Consider the following 5,804-nt stretch of genomic DNA (forward strand, 5'->3'; position numbering starts at 1 on the left):
GGAACAAGAATTGTCAGCGAACGTTATGCCGCTGTTTAAATACCAACATGCTTTGTAGCCTTTTACCACATTAATTACCACCTTGCTTTGTGAACGCCCATCTTGATTTGCACCCTATTTTGGCACCTCAAGTGTTTGTAAAACCTTGAGATCATATGACCTTGTGCATTGAGCCTATCTTGTAACGTTTGCTTTGCAATCACACTCCTACCTTTGTATCCTTATGCATACGACCATCCAAGTATTTGAAAATCGTATATATGTTTATATTTCGAGATATTTTTGCTTCTTCCTTAAATGTGTTCAAGGGTGAACTGATATGAAATTTCTTTCGTTTTGTATCAATTTTCGAGGGCAAAAATTTTTATAAGGTGGGTAGGATGTAAGACCTAGAACTTTTGAAAAGTCTAATTATGATCAAGTCTCAAATCATATGGTTATTTATAACCTTAATTTCAGAAATTACTTTATTAAAGGTAATCAAGGCAAGTTTTGATTTATTGAATTTGAGATAAGTTGTGATTATTATCCAATTTTATAATTATTGAATTATTTTCTATATTTAAACCACAAAGTTGGTGGTTGTGAAATAAGAAGGATTTTTATATGATTTTGGACTAAATAATTAATATTTTAGAATATTGATACTACCGTTTTGAGAAAATAAAGGATTTAATTATATTATTTCTAATTATTTAATTTGGACAATTTATTGAAAATAATTTGTAAAAATGAGGAGCAAATAGTATTTTCTATATACAATTAGTGTTGGATTTAATTTGGGTTTCAATTACAATATTATCCTTATTTTTGAGTGAAATTACCAAAGTACCCTCAACCCTAATTTTTGAAAATGAAACCCTAACCTAGCGACCCGTTACCCGACCCAGTTCCCTTTTTTCCCCACAACCCAGCACACACAAAAGCCAAACCCTAGCTATGAAGCAGCAGCTGCTGCAACGTAAAAGAAAGAACGAAGAAAGAAAGGGGAGCTGGGGAAAGGGGCTACCGATCTGAGAAGAGAGGGCGCCGGCGGGCGTCACTGCTGCCGCGCCGCCGTGTTACACCAGGGAGGATGAGAGGGCGAGGAACGGACAAGAGGGGGAGAGGGTCGCGCCGCCATGGTTGTCCAGGGAGAATACCGGGGAAGGAGATCCGCGCGCCGCCGGAGCCGCTTTGTCACCGTGATTGAGGTCCTCACCATCGCCGTTATTTGAGGTTTGTGAACAGAAGGGAGACACGCGAGGAAGGAGGAGCCTTCGCCATCGCCGTTCTGGCTCAGCCCGGCGTCACGGTCGAGCCCTGACGCCATTGATGGAGGACGCCGTCGCGAGGAAAAGCGTCGCCTTGCCGCCGTCGCTGGTGATCCCAGTCGCCGCCGATCTGGTCCGAGAGAGAGAGAGAGAGAGAGAGAGAGAGAGAGAGAGAACGCGAATAGAGGGCAAGCTGGGGAGCCACCGCCACTGTTTGCTGTACCCACAGTGCTCCCTATCACCTCCTCCGTCTAGAACCGCGCCGCCCTGCTTGGCTGCCGGAAAGCCTCGCTGTCGTCGCCGGGAAACTTTGCCGATAAGGGTTTTAAAGTTTTGGCTTCTGTCCTTTTCGGATTCCGGAAAGATTACTGATACTGTGTGATGGTGGTACAACTGATATTATCACATATTTGGGCCACCGCCGTCGCTCGAAAGTTATTGACGGAGCCGCTGCCGGGTCAATTTGGAGTTGCAGTTGCTTCGTTTTGTTAATTTAGTGAGTATTTTTATTTCAAAAAGCCTCGCGTTAGTATTTTGCTGTGTTCGGTTAATGATATGAGTTTTGATAACATGGGCCGAGTCATGATTATTGTATATTGCAATTAGTGTTGCCATGGTTATTGCGAAAGTGGCTTGGAGCTGAGGTTTTGGTTGCCGTCAGTTCAGGTTGAGGCGAAAAGGACTCTGTGAGACGTTTGGGTTATGGAATTGTGTTTTGAGGTAGGGGCGCTCTCCAAACACTATGTTTTATGTATTGGAATTATTACATATGGATACTGATGTGAGATATTGTGTATTTGGTGATTGTATCTGCCTTATGTATTATTTGATTGACTCGAATGATTATGGATGTTGATTTGGCTGAATTGTTGTGCGTCTTGTGAAATGTAATGTTTTGAAGTTGATTCTTTAAAGATTTGAAATCTGAGTTTAATCTGTTGAGGATTGATTTGGTTTGAGTTAATTGTTTTGATGATTTGAAAAGTCGAATGCACTTTTGAATTCAGCCTGGTTTACTTTAATTGACTTGGTTTTGGACAAATGATTTGTTATTGAACCGTTTCCTTAAAACTTTAGAAATGAGTTAAATCGGTTGATATTGATTTGATTTCAAAATGGTTTCCTTGAGATATGCCAATGAGGCAACTGTTGGATTTAGCTTGATTTTGAATTGATTTTTGGATTCTGGACTGTTGAAAGGGATTGAGAAACGGTTTAGTTGGGACCCGAACCGGGTGGCAAAGTCTAAGTTTTAGGGGAGATGCTGCCGAAATTTCTATAAAATCCGAGGCTTTATTTGAAATGTTATTTGGGAAATTTTGAGTTTAATGCCTTTCCTATTTACTCGGAGGATTGTGAATTTATGGCTTCTCTTATTATCTTTGCTTAGAACGATTATGAAAGCGATGAAGCTATGCTTTGAAAGAATTATTGAAAAAAAGAGAATCATGATTTATCCTTGTTTTCCAAGAAGAATAGTATGTTTTTGGGTACAAGTTATTCGGAAGAGAATTTTGCCTTGGGGCTGTTTTAAGAGGTAAAACGGGTTTATGTTTTTCTCTATTAAACATAAAGAGTGTCCATTGGAAGAGCTTTTGTGATTTTAAAAGGAATTGGATTTTGATTGATGAACCTCATTATTTTGACATTTTGAATAAGATTCAGAGTACCCTTTGAACTCTAGTTTAACACAACAAAAAATGATTCTCTTAGCAGTTTGAAACGCTTTAAATTTAATTATGGAATTGAAGCTGGTTTTGTTTAAGTAAAGGAAATGGCTTTGAAAAGAGTAATTGATTACATGACTCGGATTGGCTTAGATCCTATTTTATTACTCATTTCGGAAAGCCAATGTTTTAATGATTTTAAATGAATTTGGCAGAATGAGTTATGTTATTCTCCCCTAAAGACTTGAGACTCTGTCGAGAAACTTTTGTTATTAAACCCCCTTGTTAGATGGATGATTTTGAATGTTTCAAAATGAATCTTTAACTTGCCATGGTTATGGAAGTTGTGGAAAGAGGATGCCGAGAGTGGCATTGTTTTTAAAAGGGGAACTTACTTTGAGTAAAAGTGGCTTGTGAGCCTGAGATGATTTGAGAAACGAGATTTCTAAAGCCAAGGCTGAAAAGAGTTGAAACTTGATTTCAAAGTGAAATTGCTTGAGAAAAGTAATTTATGGCTTAAATGCCGGTTTTATGAATTTGATGATGTTGATGGAAGTGCTGTTTTGTTATGGGCCGGAATGGCTGTGTATGATTATGAATATTGGCTGGTTCTGGATTGAACTGTGAGCCAGAATGTTGTGTATGATATTGATTTATGGCTGATTGCCGAATGAGTTATGGGCCGTATGGCTGACTATGAATTATGAATTTAAGCAGGATGGCTGAGATGGATTTGATCCATGGCTGGGACTGAATGAATATATACTTGAGATACCTGGGTAGTAGCAAGGGTTGTGGTTCATCCCACTTGCTCCAGGTCAGAGACTGTGACGCTTGGGTAGTAGCGGTAGTAGTGGTAATTCCACTCGCTCCAGGTTGAGCTTTTAAACACCCATCTGGGTAGTAGCCGTAGTAGTGGTTATTCCACTGGCTCTGGGTTGAGCGGGTAGTAGTAATGGGGTTGTAGCTCATACCTACTTGCTCCGCAAGGGGTGTTTCTGTCCATGGTTAGCTACCAAGACGTGTCAGGTTGGCTATATAACCGACAGATGATATCATCAGCCACTAGGGACAGGCATGCATCATATGCATTTATGTGACATTGTTTGGGTGTGCATATTGTACTTGGTTTGCCTATGTGATTAACTGCTAATTGTTCTACTTGCAATAATTGTTTGTTTGTGCTTGCATCTTCTTATTTGTGTTTGCTACTGGGATTCTGTTGGACTGTGGTGATTGGTTGATGGTTGGATTGTTTGGTTCTAGGGCCGTGGTTGGAATGAGATGAACTGATGGTTGATTTCGGTTTGTATTTTTGGTTTGGAATAAGATATGAAAGGATATTTTGTTTTAGCATAGATAAATCACTTTGAAAGGCTTTTGAGTTTTTGAGAATTGAATGGTTCCTCTTTCGGAAAAGATTTCCGACTTTACTTTTATTATAAACTGTTGTTTTTGAAAAGAGGCATAAGACGGTTATTAATCACTGATGCGGTTATCTTCATGTATCCTATTACAGTAATTCCCAAAAACCCTCTACTGAGAACACTTTCGAGGATAATGTTCTCACCCCTTACATTTTTCCCCTTTCAGGATATGGACGCAGAAGTTACAAAAGGTTTATTTAGTTGTTGTTGAAATGCTCTGTATTGCTTTTGATTATTATTTACTGTATCCTCGCCTTTATCTCGATATATTCTGTAAGAGGGATAGGAATTGTATTGGATAATGCTTGTAATATTATTTATATATATGTATGTATATATATGGATGTACTCCCTATGAGTTTCTGTAAGTTGTATGGTATGTACGGATGTTCGTTGTATAGCAAAAGTATTTTTAGGAGTGATATTGCGGTTTAAAGTTTTAAACAGGCTCATATTTTAGTATTAAATCGTATAAGTGTCGTCGTAATGTCCGAGCTATCAGAGTTGCGCAGCCGGAAGCGTGAGCTTTGGTAGTTAGGGTGTTACACTATTACTAATTAATCTTGGGAAATCCAACAAGGATAGAACTTCAGATTAATCTTCTTCTAGTCAAGGCTTTTTTTTATTTTAATTACATAAAACCTCTTGTTAATTTTCATTGCGTTAATTTATAATCTTTTATGTGCCTATTGCCCAAACTCCAAATTTCTCAGAAAACCCATAACTAATTATAAGCACACTTTCCTGCAATTCCTTGAGAGATAACCCGAGATTTAAATACTTTGGTTATTACTTTTATTAGGTTTGCTTTAGTGACAAACAAGTTTTTGTACGAAAAGATTCTTGTTGGTTTAGAAGCTATACTTCCAACGAGACTTTATTTGTAAAATTCTTTACTAGTAAAAGTCTGTTCGCCACATACATGTTGAAATAATTAAGTATGATGCAAAGAGAAACAAAAGAATAATAGTTACCAACTCTTTTAAACTTTTTGTGTATAAATATCTTTAAAAAATGCTGAATGAGACTAATATGATGATATCTATATTTATAAAATTGAAATTATATTTATTTACAAACAACTAAAAAAATACTAAATTTATAAGCACAATAACTTTCAATACATTCGAGGTTTTAATTTAATTTTCATTTTTAGAGATTAATAGTTAAGTTACGATTTATCTTTTCAATCGAAACATACATCAATTGAATTTTATAGTAATTTATTAACCTAATTTTGATAGATTTAGAGCAAAAGTGAGTTTGGTAATTTTATTTTTGTACCTTTGCAATTTGCATCAAGACAAAAACAATTTTTTTATTGTAATTGGATAAAATACAGCATGTACTATAATAAAGGATAAACGACTATAATAAAGGATACGTTATTTGAGTTGGATAAAAAAATATAATTGAATGAACTAAATGATAATATTTTGTTTCATAGAAGGGAATCC

This window comes from Arachis hypogaea, chromosome 5 (genome assembly GCF_003086295.3).
Source record: "Arachis hypogaea cultivar Tifrunner chromosome 5, arahy.Tifrunner.gnm2.J5K5, whole genome shotgun sequence".
NCBI lineage: Eukaryota > Viridiplantae > Streptophyta > Magnoliopsida > Fabales > Fabaceae > Arachis > Arachis hypogaea.